Here is a 20,831-nt window from a genome sequence, read left to right as displayed (position 1 = left end):
GTAGGTAAACGGCGTTTCCGTACGCTGCTCTGGTTTGCCAGAAGCAGCTTAGTCATGCTGGCCACATGACCTGGAAGCTGTACGCTGGCTCCCTCAACCAGTAAAGCGAGATGAGTGCCGGAACACCAGAGTCGTCCGCGACTGGACCTAACGGTCAGGGGTTTAAGCATCGCATTATGTTGATATATCATGATGTCAGAAATAGGGGTGGAGCTATGCAGACGCATTAGCTAGCTTCATGGTTTTCCCCGCATTGTGATTTTTACCAACACCTGCTCTTGTGATTCGCTGCCCCCTACATGAGAGGGTGAGCTGAGCCAGCAGAATTAACAGGGGCTACAGGAATCGAGAAAAGCATTAACTGGCTTCACAGTTTTTCTCGCTTTGTGATTTTTACATAGCACGCACACACACACACACGATTTACAATATATTGCCAGGTCAAAAAATATGAAACTGATATGACGATATGGACTTCAAACTGGTTTTGGACTATATAGGCACATCACCAGAGAACATTTCTTTCAAACCTAATTTCAGTAGGGAGAGGGGACCCTACGGATGCCAGGGAAGGCTTCTGCGGGCACAGGGGGACCTGTAGGTGCCACATTGGCTACCCCCTGGCACAAAGGTATCTGGCTGGCTTACTTTGGAAACATAATACTGGACTTAGTTGAGAGACCTTGGACTGACTGAGCAAGACGATTCTTAGGCTCACTCTTTCTGTCCCCCTTCCTTTTCTTTTACATCAGTTTCAGTTCTGCTTTTAAGCCTCATATTAAAGTAAGGTTCAGGCACGGTGACTTCTTAGCAATATTTGCAAGCCCTGCAAGCGGTTGATTGCCTAAAATTGAGGGAAGTGTCATTCTAACAGCTGTCTTTTACTGTTTCTGAGAACAGCGCTGCAGATGTGTTACCCATTATGTCGCATGAAAGGTGCCAGCCTAATAAGCAGGCATCAGTATTTCGAAAGGAGGCTGTCTGAAAACACAAGGCGTGTATACTCTTAAGGGCTTATATTCTGCATTTTGTTGGCAGGGGAAGATTCAGTGAGCCATCTTAAACTTGATTCTTGGGGGGTGGGGAGGGGAAATCAAAGCACATCCTCTCTTCGCAGCTGTTAACCCTTTGGATAGATTGGGTGATATGTTTACAAGTGCCTTGAAGGGCAAATCCAAATGTAATCTTGTGATTTTTCAGACAGGTGTGTGAGACTGTCTCCTGCATTTAGTCTGTATATTTATTTATTTGTTTACTAGTTTCAAAGCTACCCCTCTAAGCCAGGCATAGGCAACCTTGGCTCTCCAGATGTTTTGGAACTACAACTCCCATGATCCCTAGCTAACAGGGCCAGTGGTCAGGGATCATGGGAGTTGTAGTTCCAAAACATCTGGTGAGCCAAGGTTGCCTATGCCTGCTCTAAGCTATCTGCCAGGACATACTGGCAGGCAGGATAGCAATCATCACGATCAAAGACGTTGCACTGATTCCTGGCTGATAGAGAACTGGGGGATCCTGGAGACAGGGATGAACGGTTGTCCATCCCTATCGTCAGCTTGGCATGCTACACAGGACCCTGTTCTTTTATATTACACTGCCATGTCCTTACTAGTTTCAGATTAGAATTTAGGGAAATCTAGGTTCAAACCTCCTCCAGTTGGGCATGAAGTTCACTCGCCTTGGGCCGTCTCTCAGCTCAGTTTACCTCAGAGGATTGTTGTGAGCATAAAATGAGGGCAAGGGAGTTTCACTGCCCTGAGCTTCTTAGAGGAAGAGCAGGATATAAATGTAATAAATAAAGTGCAGTTTTGCAGTGGCATAGTGGCAGAGACTTCACCCCCTGACTGCAAGAGAAACAGCTTCAAATGCAAAGGCATCAGCCACACACCGAGATTTAAATTAGCTTTCTTGGGGTCATTGTTCATATGGAGCTTCCATTATGCTCTTTGCAGATTCCGACATGAATTCTGACTTGAACTTTTATCTTGTGAACTGTGCTAAGATTTTCGGATGAAGGGGGGTTTAATAATAATAATAATAATAATAATAATAATAATAATAATAAGGTAAAGGGGACCCCTGACCATTAGGTCCAGTCGTGACCGACTCTGGGGTTGCGCGCTCATCTCGCATTATTGGCCGAGGGAGCCGGCGTATAGCTTCCAGGTCATGTGGCCAGCATGACAAAGCCGCTTCTGGCAAACCAGAGCAGCACATGGAAACGCCATTTACCTTCCCGCTGTAGCGGTTCCTATTTATCTACTTGCATATTGACGTGCTTTCGAACTGCTAGGTTGGCAGGAGCTGGGACCAAGCAACGGGAGCTCACCCCGTCACAGGGATTCGAACCGCCGACCTTCTGATCAGCAAGCCCTAGGCTCAGTGGTTTAACCACAGCGCCACCTGGGTCCCTAATAATAATAATAATAATAATAATAATAATAATAATAATTATAATTATAATTATAATTATAATAGATCTGCACATCTTAGACAACAGTGTGGGACTGGAACATTGCTATGCTTCAGACTGATAGCCATTGTGGTATAGTGGTTAGAGTGCTGGACTAGGACCTGGGAGACCAGGGTTCTAATCCCTACTCAGCCATGAAGCTCACTCCGTGACCTTGGGCCAGCCACAACCTCTCAGCCTAACCTATGCCCCTTTTTGTATGCTATATTTCAGCATCCATTATATAATGGATATGGTAGTGGCATTCTCCTGGACAGCTTGTAAATTACTTTTTGAAATGAGAGTGTGTTGTAAGCGGTGCCAGTAAACAGGAGCTCAGTTTCAAAGTTCGAAGTGATAGGCCCCTGGAATTTCATTCACCTCATTTCATTGTCAGTGTCATCAGCAAGAACAGACTTATTAGCAAAGACTGCATCAGTCATTATTCCGGGTACACACAGGTGGATTAAGGCTCTACCTGATTTCTACAAAAAAATTGTGTGTGTGTGTGATGGGGGTTATAGTGAGCAAGCTGGAGAAAGGAAATCTATATCATTTCACTTTCCATTATTCAAATTGGCAAAATAATTTTATACAAGTTGTTAAGGCCATGAAGATCACTAGAAATATCTCTTTTTAGCAGAAGTAATTTGGTTTATAACTCACTGTGATCAAATAAAATAATCCTTTTAAACCTGACCAAAATTACTTGGTGGAGTTCATCTTGTATTGCTAATAATTACTGCCACCATCCCAGCATGTCTTTTGAACTAACAGCTGCTATCACATAGAGGATTTTTTTTTTAAGTTAAGGACATTGGAACTAAAGATGGACTTGCTATCTTGCAGTGAATCTTGTAACTGGAGGGGAAGTCCAACTAACGTGTTAAAGTAGGATGCTGTTAGCTGTAGCATAGCAGTTTTGGTTTGCCTTAGAGTTGCATCAGACCTAAAGTATATCTGGATTGTTTGCTGCCGGTAATTTCTGATGACTTTGCAGCTAACAGCTAATAATTTATAATGCCACCTTTCCTAACAATGATATTTGTTGTGCAATTTATTTGTAACACCCAGCTTCATACCCAGTGCTGCTCAGGAATTCTTAAAAAACAAAAACAGTGCAGTTTTGAAATCAATGTTTAAGTTCAGTGCCGTTTTTAAAAGGTTTGGTTCACCATATTGATTCGGATGAAAGCCTGCTGCTTTTTCTCGGGAACCATCATGCCAAATTTGGTTATGACATCTTAAAAGGTGTCCAAATGCAAAGTGAACAACTTTCTAAAACATACATTAGATTTGATGCTTATTATCAGTGATATGACAACGTTTTGCTGTCCCTAGCTCAACCTCCTGAAATTCCTTCTTCAATGGCACAGGTGAGCAACCTGCAGCCTCATTATATCCAGCCCTGACTGCTCTAGCTGTTCCATTCTTCTCTTATATCAGAGTTCCTTCCTTCCTTCCTTGATGCTTGTTGCTTTGGAAAGTGTGTTGTCCTCCTACTATGTACTTTAACAAAAAATGGAATGGATATTTTATTTGATAAAAACAACTTTAAAAAAAAAACCTAATCCAACATCCTCCCTCTTGACTAAGGCTTAGGAAAAAGAAGCCCCTTCCAGGCAAAGAGGGGCGGGGGGATGTCTATTGCACAAGCAGAAGTCATTCTGCTCCTCCAATGGTTTTGTTGGATACAACCCATACCTAATACCTATAGATCAGGGCTGGGGGAGCTTTGGTCCTCCAGATGTTGCTGAACTACAGCTCCCCTCACCCCTGGTCATTGGTCATGATGGCTAGGGCTGATGGAAGTTGGAGTCCCCCCCATAAAACATCTGGAGGGCCCTGCTGTAGATTTAGATCGTTTCCCCCAAACTTGGGTCTCCAGCTGTTTTCGTACTACAAATCCCATCATCCCTGGCCACTGGTCTTGCTAGTTAGGGATGATGGGAGTTGTAGTCCAGAAACAGCTGGAGACCCAAGTTTGGGAAACACTGATTTAGATAGTGAGAGCTGATGTTAATTTCCTGTAGGACAGAGAAGTAATGACCAAGGTAGGACATTGCATTGCATTGCAGAACACTGTATGCATCCTCTTTCTCATATATAAATTCCAAAAAAGTAGGCACTACTGCTTCCTTTTACATATTATGAAGCGGAAGTACCGTAGAGAAAGCAGGTGGGAAATAATACCTATTGCAAAGGAGTCCATGTAGCCTGGAGACAGAGCATCAGCAGCTGTGTTTGCTTTGTGTTTTCACTCGCGTTTTTGTACAAAAACCTTTCACAGAATGTCAGGATAAATTCTCTTTCTTGCACGCCTTCTCTTTCCCCACCCCACCCCACCCCTCTCTCTTTCTAGTCTGTCAACGTGTCATCTCTTCAGAGCACACTACCTGTAAAATATTGATTTGTAGCAGGCTGCTACTGCCAGGTTTGGATTCCTTCTTCACCAGCCGTAATAATAAACTACAGACAAGTGCAGACTCTGTACCAATTTCATCATCACACCAGGAGTACATCACTCTGTCTTCTGCGTGACTCGACATAATGAAACAAGGACCAGAAGTTCCCTCCAAAGGGAAGAGGAACTGAGCGACAACCTCGAGAGACATCAAAGGAGCTGGAGGAGGTTACAAGTCGAGGATGAAGCAGGTGCTGTCCCTAAACAGCAGTAAGAGAGTGGCTCTGCTTATTCAAAGTAACTTGTCAAAGAAATCCCAGCACACCTGAAGACTAGCAAGGCAGTCAAAGCAGGCGCTTCTTCTTATTCCCAACTTCATGTGGCGAACACCACACAGCCCTAAACATCTCTGTGCTTCTTTTGTTGTTTCGTTGTTGTTGAAGTAAGTCTTTGGCAGTGATTTCAGGAAAGTAAGACGCATCTCAATAGTAGATGGCAGTGCAATGAAAGCAGCACCTAGGGAAATGGCAGCTACATGACTATGTGATGCAAAATGTACTCCTTTATTAGCAACTGAGTGTTTGCTTGGTTTATGGCCCATAAAAAGAGTTCCCAAAAGCCATGGTCTCAGACTAGTCCTTTCCCCCCTTCTTTTTTTGGTTCTACTCTCAGCGGTTTAGGATAATAATAAATCCTGACAAACAAAGAAAGCACAATATTTTCAATAAGCAACCAGAGGTTTAAGGGATGTGCCTTGGGAAAGAGGGAATGGCGTGTTCTCCTCTTTATAGCCTCCATTCGTACCAGCATAATAGTTGGTTTTACTAAATATGTATTTTCAGCCCAGCTGCTGACTGCACTTATTATAAACAGTTCTTATGCGGACACAAACATTAGAAGGTCTTGCTTTGCCACGATTTGCTGCCACTTGTGTAATGTTTGAAGAATTGGGAGGACAGGAGAGCAAACAAACAACATCAATAAATCAATAGACCGAGATGATGGTTTAGCTTTACATTTTTGTTTTATTGAAGCTTTCAGAATGTGATGAAGGTGGTTGTTGTTACATCCCACTGCAAATCTATGAGCTGCTCAGATACCAAACATATTTAGTAACCCAGAGGATTTGGCAACTCACAACACTCCAGGGTGCACTTTCATTGCCTTACAAGGTGAATTAGATGCACTGCTCGAGAAATATACTCTGCGACAAAACAGCTAAAGTTGCTTAGAAGCCTTTTTTCTGATTCAAATGCGAATCACCTTGTCATGCGCGGGAGACCAATGGGGAAAGTTTTACTATATCACAGGCTGACAATGAGTTTTGTGCTGCATTTATATTGAAAAATTCCCACTGAATATTAGATTGCCTTATATATATATAAAGTTTCTTAAGCAGCGGAGTTGCCTTCATCTTGTTGGATTAGGAGATGAGCCATATTGTGGCACCCCATGTATCTCCGATCCAACCCATTTGGCTTTCTGCATTCTAACAGACTGACAGACAAGACTGGGCAACTTGGCTTTGCAATAATACTGATGTCAGACTTGCTACTCCCTCACCCTGAGTGCCCCAGGTGGGGCAGCACTCCCAATAGAGAGTGTTGTCAATTATCACTCCTCACACCTCAGTGCTCCCCTGTGGGGGAATGGGTGGGGAATGTTTCCTGTGCCAGCACCGGCCATTTATGAGGACCCTGCTCACTGCATTTGGCTGCTTTGGTGGCCCACGCCACCAATCTTCTTTGGCCACCTCTCCACCATGATTCCTCTGCAAGTATGAAAGCTATGCTGATCCAACACCAGTGCGGAAAAATCCTTTCCTCAACATAATACAAGGCTGATGCAGTGTTATTGCAAGGGGCATAAGTATCACTGCACATGTAGGAAGAAGCAGCTTTCTTGCAGTGCAGTGAGATTTTTAAACAAAGTGTGGTGTGCTCATGAACAAGAGACAGGGAGAACACAGCAAAGAGCAAAATCTGAAATGTAGAAAGGGGACGGGGGACACAAGATGATGATGGTTAATTTATTTATAGCCTGCCTTTTCCCTTGAAGAACCTCAAGGAGGCTTACAATTAAAAATAAGAACGGCATAGAAAAAACAACCATTAAAAAACAGTTATACATTGATAGAATTAAAACTATATACATACATAAAATCTATTACAGTGGTACCTCGGGTTACGAACGTGATCCGTTCCGGGTCGCAGTTCGTAACCCGAAAAGGGCCCGAACTGCCGTTTTGCGCATGCGCAAAGCGCTATTTTTGCACTTCTGCGCACGCGCGGCGAAAATACTTCCGGGTTTGCGAAGTTCGTAACCTGGGTTGCGAAGTTCGTAACTTCCGGGTTTGCGAAGTTCGTAACCCGGGTTGTTCGTAACCCGAGGTGTTTGCAACCCGAGGTACGACTGTATAATAATTTCTAATAATAATTTATTATTTATACCCTACCCATCTGGCTGGGTTTTCCCATACCAACAATTAAAAGCACTCAGTTCTCAAAAGCCTGTTAGAACAAGAAAGTCTTCAGCTGCTAGTGGAGGGGCAACAAGGACGGATCCCTAGCAACTCTAGGGAGGGAGTTCCAAAGTCTGGGAGCAGCCACTGAGAAGGCCCTTTCTCATGTCCCCACCAAGCGTGCCAATGAGGTTGGTGGGACCAAGAGAAGGACCTCTCCTGAAGATCTCAAAAACAAGGCAGGTTTGCATGAAGGAATACAGTCTTTCAGATAACTTGGACCTAAGCCATGCGGGGCTTTATAGGTGATAACCAGCACTCTGAAGCAGACTGATAGCCAGTGAAGCTGTTGTAGCAAGGGAGTTTGTTGTATGCTCCTTATAACAACCAGCCCCAGTCAACAATCTTGCTGCAGTTCTTTGAGCCAGATGACATTTCGGAGCACATTTCAAAGGCAGCCCCATGTAGACAACTTCTAAAAAATATAGCATACATGTAATTTCATACAGAAACATTTATTTCATAACTCATGAAAATTATTCATTTATTCATTTATTTATTGCATTCATTCATTTATTGCATTTACACCCCACCTTTTCCTCCATAGAGCTCAAGGTGGTTTCCATGCTTCTCTCCCTCCACGTTTAATCTCCACAAGAAAATTGTGAAGTAGGTTATGCTGAGAGTGAGTGACTAAGATTGGGCTCATCTTTCCCATCTAATGACTTTCCTACAATACCATAGCTGCCAAGTTATCCCTTTTTTAAAGGGATTTTCCCTTATGCTGAATAGGCTTCCTCGCGAGAAAAGGGAAAACTTGGCAGCTATGCAATACCATCATCAGCCTCTGAAGTTCTTGTAGTAGAGTGACTAGAGGATCTGTTAACTTACAATAATGGAAGGGAATTTGAGTAGTAACACTCAAGCTTCTTCCCACAGGCATCTGGTTGGCCAATGGTAGAGATGCTTGACTAGGTGGACCATTGCCTGATCCAGCAGGCTTGTCTTAGATTATTATGTTCTTACCATGACACTTTTGCAGACATCGTGCCACTTTTCCTCCTCTTCTTCTAATTGACTTGGAAGGAGATAATGATGTGGAACAGTGTGTCGGATGGAGGACAGCAGAAAAGAAGGCTGCGGAGTTTTTATTTTCTTTTGCAGTCGTTAAACAAGTATGTTTGAAAGAGGAGTCCCATTGACTTCTTTGCTGCTGCTCTGAAAGAACTGGCTTGATGGCTGTGGTGCTGGACAGAAATGTTTTCCTAATTCCTGAGAGTGCCCTATCTTTTATTAATAAAACAGAGCAGAAAGTAAGAACGATTCTTTTTGTATCTCTCTGGATATCTTGTCTCAATAACTTATACCTTCATCTTAAAAGATGGCTCCTCTTTATGCAGTCTTCTTATTGGTATTCAGGTGCACATCACCATGTAGCACAATATATCAGCCAGCAAGCCAGATCTTGTTCTTACTTTGCCAGTGCTACAAAGCAAATAATATGAAGGATATCGGACCTTTAACGCCAAGGATCTGTGCCATCAATATACTTCATATTGCATGAAAATATTGTAATGCATATCAATATATTATTTCCCCCTGTTCAAGTCTCCGTGAGAAATACCCAAAGAATGCCCAAGGTTCTCATTTTGTAATTGCGTAAGTCTCTTCTATGCTTTTAAATGTTTTGCTAAGGACATCCACCAACAGGAACTCACATGGGACATATTCACAAGTGTTGTACTTCTCCTGATATCTGGAAGCATGGAACAAGTCTGTGCAAACATCTCACATATTCTCCAGTGATACTCCCTCGTAGTGAGAATGAGGAAACTTCTTAGGGATTATTCACACCCTGGCTGGCACTTTCTTGATCTCCTGCCCTTGGGCATCTGCAGTAGGTCCTGATAGGCCTTGCAGTAGACCCAGCACTTATCTATAGAATGTGCTCTTAAATGATTAGTCGCACTAACAGGGTAAAGAACAGCTTCTATCCGTGGGCTGTTAGGCTGCTGAATGAAAAGATAACAACAGGGCAACTGACTTTCGGGTTTGGTGGGTGTGCGTCAGTAAACGAGGGGAATTAAGACTTAAGAAAGCTGAGTGGGGGTGCTCGTGTAATCTCACTGTATACAAGTTGTACAAGTGACAATAAAGTATTTTAATTCAACATAGTGTGTAAGGTGCTTCGTTGAGTGATAATTTATTTGTTACAATTATGTGCCACTTTTCTATTAAAAAATTGAAGCCACCCATAAAACCCACAATAAAAAGTAACTAATTCACACACTGGTAAGCAATAAAACAATAAATTCAGATTAGAGCACATTAAAAAAAAATAGCAGCTAGTTGAAAACGTAATATAAAAAAACATGTGTGGGTCATCACTAAGTTATTGGACAGCTAGAAAGTAGTTTTTATTCCTCATCCAGAAATGAGTGACAAACTTAAATAAAGTTTGTGAGAATGAGGATAGCATAGCAATATGTCACATTCAGAGTAGGAGATGGCACTTCTGAAACTAAGCTGCTGGGAAACTGTTTCTTATTTTTACTCTCCTCTTTATTACTGGATCCCCTTTATTACTAAAGGGAGAAATTCTAAAGTTAACGACTGAACTGAAGCAGTGCTCCTGGAATTAAAATGCTGTTGAATCATTCCAGCAATCTCAGACATGTGCATTCATAGAAATCCTTCAGGTACATTGTTTGGGGGGTGAGGGTATTTGAAATATTTTTGTACTTCTGTATGCCTTGGGCTTCTCACCCGCTTTTGTTTGCAGATGGGACTGTTCTGGGTACAGAGCTGTCAGCACTCACCACCTGAGCTTACTATTAGAGAGAGCGATTTATATATTTACAATGCAATTCTAAGCACATGTATTCTGAAATGAGTCCCATTGAACTCAGTCAGGCGTACTCCCTCCTTATTAAGTGTGGACTTCAGCCTTGGAACTTTCATGTTTGGGTTAAAATATATTCCTTGCTGTGAGGAGCTCCAAGGATATGGAGTACTAAAATAGTGCCAACTAAAGAACTAATTCACTTTATTAGTATGAAAGCCATGTTATGGCATTTATCAGGCTGTTAAGTATACTGTGAACCATCAATGTCCTAAACAGCACTTCCCTTATTTCCCCTTCTTTCTTCTCGCAATGCAGTTTAGTATGAAATTTTAAAGCTCTGAACAATGACTGTTTCACAGTAAAAGCATTTGCCACAAGCTGGCAACACACATAATCCTTTCATATGGATTATAATTAGTTATTGTTTGCATAGTGCAGTGGAAATGTATAAGGGTTAAATATCACTAGAAAGGATTCGGATTCCAACTGGATCATGCGACTTCCACGCTGGGGGCAGTAGACTCCTTACAATATAATTTGCTTCTCATTATAGCTAGTGCATGTCCTACTGGCTGCTTCAAAGCTCTTGTGGATAACAGAGCAGAAAAGTAATGGGCCTCACCATCAAATCCATTTCTCTTCTGCCATCCATTCTTTTAGTGTAGTGTGCATCACTTGCATGCATGAAGAACACTTAACCTTTAAAAAGTGGATTGTGGCCGCCGAGACCACATAACACCGGTCTTCGAAGACCTACATTGGGTCCCAGTACATTTCCGAGCACAATTCAAAGTGTTGGTGCTGACCTTTAAAGCCCTAAACGGCCTCGGTCCAGTATACCTGAAGGAGCTTCTCCTCCCCCATCGTTCTGCCTGGACACTGAGGTCCAGTGCCGGGGGGGCCTTCTGGCGGTTCCCTCACTACGAGAAGCCAAGTTACAGGGAACCAGGCAGAGGGCCTTCTCGGTAGTGGCACCCGCCCTGTGGAACGCCCTCCCACCAGATGTCAAAGAGAAAAACTACTACCAGGCTTTTAGAAGACATCTGAAGGCAGCCCTCTTTAGGGAAGTTTTTAATGTTTAATAGATTATTGTATTTTAATGTTCTGTTCTGTTGGAAGCTGCCCAGAGTGGCTGGGGAAACTCAGCCAGATGGGCGGGGTATAAATAATAAGTTGTTGTTGTTGTTGTTGTTGCTGTTGTTGCGGTAGAAGTGCTTATACCAATGGCGTCAGGTCTATGTCTCAGCACATCTTGCACAGGCCTAAAAAAAAAAAATCTTTCCATTTTTTTATTAAAAAAAACCTTTATTTCAATTCTTCAAAAAGATTACATAAAACCATAAACAGGTAAATGATACAAAAATAAACAAACTATAGAAGTATAACCAAAATTAAACATCAAGCTTATCAAATAGCTGAAATTAGAGAGAAGAAAAAAAAGAACAAGAAAAAAAATACAAAAGGATATTATGCAGCAAATGTTTCGGATAATAGATTATAAATTAGACATATATTAATAATAATATATCAATCCTATATCATAATAAAAAGATAATAGGAAAAAAGGAAAAGAAAGAGGCAAAAAAGAGAAAAGAAAAAAGAAAAAAAGAGAAAAAAGGAAAAAAGAGAAAAAAGGAAAAAAATGCTTCCTGTTGTTTGAATACCGCTTTCCTTTACATAGTTTCTTTTATCTCGCTTTACCTCAGTTATTGTTTATACATGATCTCCAACTTCCCCTTTATATCTTTCAGTCTAAGCAAATCACCAAATCTACATTTAATCCTTCTTTTTTCAAAAAGTCCTCAACATACTTCCATTCTTTTTTACAAATTTGTCTGGGGGTATTTCTGATTGCTGCTGTCATTTTTGAGAGATTCATAAATTCTACTAACTTCTCATGCCATTCTAAAATAGTCGGGATTCTCTCCCCTTTCCAATGCTGTCCAATTAGGAGTCTTGCTGCTGCGGATGCGTAGAGGAGAATGTTTTTCCTGTCTTCTGGGATGTTCTCTGGTACCATGCTTAATAGAAATAATTCTGGTTTTTTATCAAATGTTATTTTTAGCATCTTTTAAAACTTTTCATATACCAAATTCCAGAATTCACTAATTTTCTTGCACTGCCACCAACAATGATAATAGTTTCCTTTTTTTTCATGGCACTTCCAGCATTTCTTCGAGCTTGTTTTATAGATTTTCGCAATTTTCTCTGGAGTAAGATGCCATCTATACATTAATTTTAACATATTTTCTTTTATTCCTGCACAGGCCTAAAAAAAAAATCTTTCCAAACTTCCACATTACATTTGCAAGTTTCTGCAAGCCGCAAACAGAGATTGGCATGTCAGTTGACCCATAGCCTGCTGCTGCTGCTACTACTACAGGGCATCACTCTCTTGAGCCAGTCCTACTGGTAGTTATGGGGAAATCCTCCTTGCTAACAGATGAAATGGCTGCATGAATTTTGACTGGGTCTTCTTATCCCTGAGCGATGCACCCAAGTTGTTTAAGACAGTAAAAATGTGGCAAAACAGCCTTACATGGCAAAGAAGAAGGGGACCCCATTGTCACCCATGAATGAAACAGATTAGGAAACTGAAATCTAACATATCTAAGAGCTGAGATTTGACATCTAAAGGTACACAAATGCACACAATGACTTTGTGTGAATGAGTTGAGCATAGCTGAGTATCCACAGTAACAATTCTGAAACAGAGAAATTGTACACCATCAGTTCCCTCCCAGCAATCAGTTTAAAATCACCTCTGTTACTCTTTTGATTTTTAAGCACAAACTGTCTGGTTATATCTTAGTTCAATTCAATCCTTCCTGTGCCCACCAATTTGCCACTGAAAATGTCTTCCATGTTGTTTTCTCCCATTTGGACTTATTTCACTGGTCTCAGACCCTGACTGAAGGGGGTGGGGAAGAAAATATAGCAACCATATTCCACCTTCCAATAGCATTAGAAGGCAAACATAGGGTTGTAACCATGTTGCCTCATAACACATAATTGCACTTGCACCCTAAGACTCAGGATGTGAGAGCAGCTACTCTTACCTGGGCCTTTGAAATGTCTCACTTTTGGGTACTTTTACATGAAAATGCAAGGTATATAAAACTTCACTGAGCAGCATCAATTGTATATCACACTTTTTTAAAAAAAAACACACCAAGGCCAATCAAGACTAATAAAATCTAAAGCTATCAATTGCATAAACACTGCAGATTTAAAATACTGTAATAGTAATAATGCACAAAATGTTTCCAATATTTCATATTTGTCAGCACACACACAAAGCTTCAGAATAACGAACTGTGAAAAACCTGCATGATAACAATGGAATTTTTTTTCATTAAAAAATTATCATGTGTGTGGCTGGTTAGGATAGGCCCCGCCTCAAGATCTTGTGAATTGATGTCAGTTGTCTCCTAATGAGAAAGGCACTGAAACTTAGCACCAATGTCAAGGTGAAGCCCCCGCTGGGAAAACGACACCAACAGAGAACAAAGCTTCTCTTGAGGTAAAAGTGCATGAATAAAAAGAGACTTATAATTGGATTCCATAAAGACTTGGAAAGCTAGCACCCTTACTGCACCTCACATTGAACAAAAGTTCTTTTAAATTCTATTAGTTTCCCACCCCCCATTTTTAAAGAAAGAAAGGGGCAGATCTTCTGAGGATCCCAGGGACAATGAAGGGGACGGTATTTGCATTCACAACTTATTCAGAAGTGGCTCATTGTCAGCTTTCGTGGAAATATTACAACTTTTCAAAGTGAATACTTTTGATCCTAAAGAATTACATTTCATCTTCAACTTTGAAAACTGTTAATTTGAAGAACATCATGGAAGTCATGTGAATTGCATTTGCCTTGTCATCTAAATTTGCCCCCTTTCACAATCAAGGCAATTGTGTGAGTATCACAAATCATTGTCGTCATCGCCATCCTTTTGTAGCTTAGCAGTCCTCCAAGGTCCTCTGTTTGAGAAGGTCTGTTGGCAACAGTTGACATGGTCTGTTAGTAATAACAGCCCAGAGTGAATTTATGGTGACACTGCAGAGAAAGTAAGGTGTGTGTCATGGAACATGGTCTTCAGCTTGTGGTCTGGGACACACTGCCAGGTCACAGCCTGATTTAAGATGGGTCACAACAACAGCAGTACCACCATACAAATATATGCAAAATAGAAAATAAAATAAAAAGGTCTCCAAATGCATTTTGGATTAAAGGTGGGCTCCATGTCTTAAAACATTGAAGCCTACTTTTCATAGAGGTCACTGGGATTTATACTTGCAGATTTTAATTGGACTTGACGATCTGTTTCAGAATGCCTTCTGCAGAGTTTAATACTTTCCTCTGTAGCTGATGGTTCTTCAGAGTCAACACTTGTCTCAACTGACAGGAGATACATCATCTGCACAAGTGACATACAGATCACCAGCACCACATATGCTGAATCAGTATCTGTCAAACTGGGTGTGTGCAGAACTGGATATATCAATCTCCATTTGGAAGGCTGTACACAAGCTGTCAAGAGCCAAACTGGGTGTCTTTGCAAGATCTGCCGTACTCATGGCTTCCTCAAAGAGAAAGGTATATATTCCAAAGCAGTGTGTTTCACATGAACTATAAGTGGTAAAATAAAATGTAATTGTCCTGCAGGTGTCTCATACTTTGTAGCACCTATATATTCCAGATATTGTGTTTAATTGGTGCCATTTGTTTCCTCATTTTCCCACCTCAGCTGTTCATACCACAGGAGCTTCTTCCTCAAAAGCATTATCAATTGACTTGAAATTTACATGAGATTTGGATGTGGACATTTCTTAACATGATGACTAGCCTGTCCTGTCTGAAGGGCTCAGGTTAAGTATATACCCAGCAAACAACATTAACAAAATCTAAATATAAAGTTACCCCATCCCTGCTTGGTCCTATTCATTAAACCAGCCCCAAACTGGACAATTCTGAACAATTCACAGGGCCCAACTTTGAATTTCAATGAAAGGAAGTTCTGGAGCAGAACTGAGGAATCTTCCTGCACCTGAGGATTACATTTGCTTCTGAGCCACCTTTTAAAGGCCATACTGAAACCGTACAAATCTATCTGCAACCTGTTTTAACAAAAGCAAGCCCTACTACTAGGCAGCGTGAGTGAAGCAGCTGCCTCAGGCAGAAAATACTGATGTGTGTCATGAGGGTCTGGAGGACAGAGCTGTTTGTGCCCTATGGCCTGCCCTGTGTCCCATAAGCTAGCCGGCTGCCCTCAAGGGTAGTGGGGGATTCTCTTCTGTAGTCAGTGTGGTGGTAATATTCAGGAACACTGAAGTTTAAGAACATCAGAATAGCCTTGCTGGCTCAGGCTAGTGTTCTATCCAGTCCATTATGCTTTTTATATGCATTCCAAATATCTTTTTGGAATATTTGTCCATACACAATCCACGTCTAAAAGCAATCAGAGGAGAGATGTTAAGTAAGCTCTGCAAACCACCATCTCAGCAGTTGATATAACCCTACAGTTAATTGATAGTTGTTGCAAGAATGAGCTCATATATGTTTATATTCACTTGCTTTGATATATGATAATTGGCTTGCTTTGAAGCTATGCATATCTGTGGGCCCTGGGATGCTGGGCTCTTGGCCCAGAGAGGAGAGCTATCTGTAAGCCTTGGATAGTTGCCACCTATGCCCTCAGGGGTCAGGTGGATTGATGGGAGGTTCTGACCCAACTGATGTATGCCGTCTTCTGTACAAGTAATGTTTAACATATTAGCACTTTGCAGACAAGTCATGACGACTTCTCACTGTTTGCAGTGACCATCCCACTCCTGTAAAGGCAACGAGGCTCGGCACACTGTGTTTTTAGTTCACACCTTTCTTTAACAAATAAATTCTGGTTCTTTTGACATCCTTCTTTGGTATCCCTGCATTAAAACACTCGCCCAGGCCCTCCAACAGTGTCTGACCATGGGTGCAGAGCATCATAGCTAGCATCCACTGATAGCCTTATACTCCAAAAATTCTCTAATTTTCTAAAGAGAATACTCTTTTTATAGCTATCCTAGTTGATGGCCATTACAACTTCTTGTGGAAGCGAATTCCATAATATAACTGCTATGTGAAGAGGAACTTTATTTTGTCTGTTATGGATTTTCGAATATTAATCTTCATTGGATTCCCTGAGTTCTAGTGTTATGAGAAAGGGAGAATAACTTTTCTCTACCCTCTACCTCCATGCCACGCATATTTTATTGGAATATAATATATATGATAAGAATAATATTGGAGAAAACTGGGTATTGAAATTTGCTTAACCTAAATCATATATCCCAGTTTCCAGCGGCCCTTTAAAGTACACTTCACACAGAGTATACGCAGTCAGAAGTCGACCTGGCCAAGAAAACACCACCAAGAATGTAGGGTATTATCTCCCTTATATGAAACCCCTTACTAGCTGCACACTTGTAAAAGTATGCAGATGAAAATGCAAACGGTTGGGTTTCTTTAACTGAAAAACAAACTGAATCTAAAGAGACTTTAAACTAAAGATAAATGCTTTCTCCCACATTCCAAACCTCCCACAAACCTCCCATTAAACTACCCGAGAATTAACAGCAAACTAGTTACTAAGCAACTCTCATACTAAGATTCAACAGAATCTCTTAAACTGAGAACAACTGAGAGAGTGATCAACTTAGAGATGAATCAAACTGAAAGATCTAACTAAGAGATACAGAAAGCTTTCTGGCAGAGCCTTATATACAAGAAGCAGAGCCCACACCTGTGAGCAATTAACAGAAACACCGGCACCTGTTTCTCTTAAACAGACAGTATTTACATTAGACCGGCTCTAAAGTAACTTGACTATTCAAAAAATCCAACATATTTTTATACCCTTCTGCATTGTTGCCTCTTATTCACCTTTCCTGTAAACTTAAAAAGACCAGCTTTCCTTCACAGGGGAATCTTAGTATTACCTTGTTGTAACACTGGAATGGGGACGCTTTCTTGCCCTTTGCCTCAGACAGCAAAATGTCTTGGGCTGGCCCTGGAAACAAGACACGGTTTTTGACACTGACAAAAACTAAGACACAGTGAACAATTCATTTCAGCTCAGCCCTTCATAGATACATATAGATGGCAGAATATAGTAAGCAAGGTTGCACAGAATCCAAGAAGAAATTTATATTTCCTCAGAACGCACATTAAGCCATAATGTCATTGTTTTTATTTGCAGCAAGACAATGCCAGACAAGTATCCTTCATGAAATTATTGGTTCCTGTTTCACCTTTAGACTTACTTTACTAGCATGATTCCCAAGAGAAAGGTAGAATCTTGATGTCTACAGTTACATTTAGTACCTTGCCCCTTTTCGAATGGTAAAGAATGAAATATTTTTGAGTTGGATGTGAGCACTGCCTCAGTTTACTGCTAACTTGGAGTTTGTAGTAACAGAAATGGCGTTTAATAAATGCTTGTTATTGTTATTAATTGGGGTGGTAAATCACATTGGGCTAAGACCGAGATATTAGAAATTGAATTAACATAAATGATTAATAGATATGATCCACTCCTGTCATTGTCATATGAATCAGCTGTGAAAACAGATGGCTCAAAAAAAAACCTGGCTGAAAATCTTTACTTTTCTGGATGGAACCTAAATATCGCAAGTCAATCTTAAAAACGAGGGGAAGAAAACATATGAATATTCTAATCTGAGATCACAACCTGTTACTCTGCTTCCTTTTTATTGGAAGCTTTGTACATGATATTTCTAATTTAAGTCATATTAATGAATGAACTTGCTACATTGAGATATTATGAAAGTCTTACATTGTACATTATTCCCACACACTGGGAAATGTGATAGCTTGTGCATATCTGATCTCCTTTACAATTAATTTAATTATTTATCAGATCCATTTATATGCCTCTCCTAATTTAGAAAATTGCAGAACAATTCACAAAGAATATAAAACATGCAGCCAATAAATAAATAAATAAATAAAATATAAAAAATGGAATCTTGAAAAAATCATTCCAAAATTCAAAACAGCAGCAAGATAATAACACTCCTGTAAACTGTTCTGCAAATTGGAAGCTTCCTGAACCTACTTAAACAATAGTTCAAGAAGACCCCAAAGCCCAAAGCACTGTCTAGCTGATGGACAACCTCCACAACTTTCGTACCAGGCAGGCAATTCCATCCATATGCTCACCACATACCCAAGTATCTGTGCTCTTGTAAATAAGAGAGATGTTACCATCATTCAGAAAACATGTGAAAATATATGTGGGTAACAATGACTGTTCAATGGCTGCATCAGCGGAGTTGGTTGAATATCCATTGGGTCTTCCTCCCTCCTGCTGGCTTAAGGAAGGGAATGTGTGTCCTATATATTCATAGACCCTTATCTGACAGCAATAGGACTTTATAGTTGTGTTGTGTCCTATCATGGGTACCAGGGCTGACCCAAGACATTTTGCTGCCCAAGAACACAATGGTACCCACTCCGTGTACAGAAGCTGATCGATCTGGCACTTATTTCATCTTCCACGCTGCTGATGAGATAACATCCTCAATGTACCGGAAGGCCAAAGGTTAGTTCATAGGGTGAAGGGAAGGCTACATGGCAAACGCAGCTCTGTTCTCCAAACACCTTGCTGCCACTCCCTTCTGTTGCCTCATGTGTCCACCTCACTCTGCCTATTGGTAGGACTGGTCCTGATGGACACCATCTCCAAAATCTATTTTTTCCACTGTCGTTTTTTTTTAAAAAAATAACATTCTTTCCATAAAAAGTTTCAGGAATGAAGGTGGCTGTATCTCAGTTTGTTTTCTCCAGTGTTTGAAGGAGGGGGTGGTGGAAAAACCCCAACCCTGTGTACCTATTGGAGATGCATAGAGGATATTATCTAAACTTCCAGTGAATCACAGCTGACAGTGTTGCTATTTCTAGGCCAAAGAAGCGCTCTTTGAACAAAATGCAATCGCTGTGTCTTTTCAACCTGCGCTTCAGCAGAGTGAAACAGCAGGATTCCCGTACTGTATAATAACTGTCAGAAACAATTTCTGCTCTGTAAGTGAGGTGAAGCAAAATGTCAAAATATTTGAATACATTTCATTGTGGATATCTTCTTTTAAATTAGTGAAGGCTGGAGGAAAAGAATCCTATTCTCTCACATAATAAATATGCATAGAGCAGTGAGGGCCAAGTGAATTCTAATAAAGCTGAGTCCTAGCTTGTTAATGGCGTTAGAGAAACCACAACAATAAAACACAATAATTATGAGTTAAAGAAATGCCAGCCTTGGCCTTTTACCAGGATTCCTGAACGTATTATCCATGATAAATTTCATAGTCTAAAGTCACCCTGTTAATTACCATATTTTATAAAATCCCTCGTATAGAAAGGAGCAATCAGAGGAAGCCGCCCGCAAGGATTCCAACCTGGATGTGTATATCTCATTATTAGTACAACTGTACTCTTTGGAACTCATTAGCCTTGCTACCTTAGCCTTGTTCATTCCAACGTGTCCATGAAACACCAGGAAAATAATGGCAAGGAGACCTCTTGAGTAACAATAGTCCTACTTAAGTCTTGTCATCTCGTTGGAAATCAAAGCACATTCCATTGTGATGGAGTGAATCAGGTTCACAGAAATAATTGTTTTCTTATTTTTCAGGGTTTCATTCATGGCACCTGAAGATTCCTTTATCATGCTTCTGTCACTGTTCCAAAGTCGCCATATGAGAGTTAATTAAAAATGTATACCCTAAAACCTGTGGGGTGCAGGATTTATGACTAGATGGTGCTCCATTAATGTAGAGGGGACAGAATAGTGAATCTAGGATGTTAAGAAAATATTTCAGATGAGGTAGTGATGCTGATACTGGGTGCTGCTTTATTTCATTATTTGAAATATTTGTATCCCAGTTCTTAATAACATGAAGTGGTTCATAACATTCAATCAATTTTAATTCATTTTAATGATTAAAAGAACAAATGGCACTAATGCTTACACTCAAAAGCCTGCCAAATATTCAGGGTGCTGTTAATGGCTGGTAGGATTTAGAAGAAAGTATCTGCAATATAATGGACACCATCCACATTTGTGGATATAGTTCTGTGAGGATTTTATATTTTTTTTCTCCCTCAATCTGCATGACAAATGAGTTGCTTTTGAAAGTAAAGAGAGCTTTTTTAAGAGGAGAGAGAGGAATTGGAGTGTGTTGTGTCTCAGTCATTAAAAGGAACGGAAGTAAACCATTCCACTGGGCTAGCACAAAACTCCTTGATAAGCCTAGACACATTCTTGAAGTCTACACATTGTGTCTCTAGCACACGCACATACTGTATGTGCATGCACAGAGACAGACAGACACACATCAACAAGGTGAGGCTGTCTCAAATACAGCCTCATGTGGTTTTGTGGAAGAAAACATTATCTCATTCATCTCCGCAGGCAGGATTCCATATGTCCCAGAAACAATGAGTAATAATGTATGGCCGTGTTTAATTAGAGAATATAATAAATAGTCTCTCATTGACAAACAGGAATGATATACACACCAAGCACTCTCTGCTCTAGGCTGCTCTTTTAAAAGCCGGTTAGAAGGAACTATGCGGAACAATCAATTTTAGAGGAACACACTGTTTCTC

Source organism: Zootoca vivipara, chromosome 3, assembly GCF_965207765.1.
Source record: "Zootoca vivipara chromosome 3, rZooViv2.hap1.1, whole genome shotgun sequence".
NCBI lineage: Eukaryota > Metazoa > Chordata > Lepidosauria > Squamata > Lacertidae > Zootoca > Zootoca vivipara.
Note: the sequence above shows the minus strand (reverse complement) of the source record.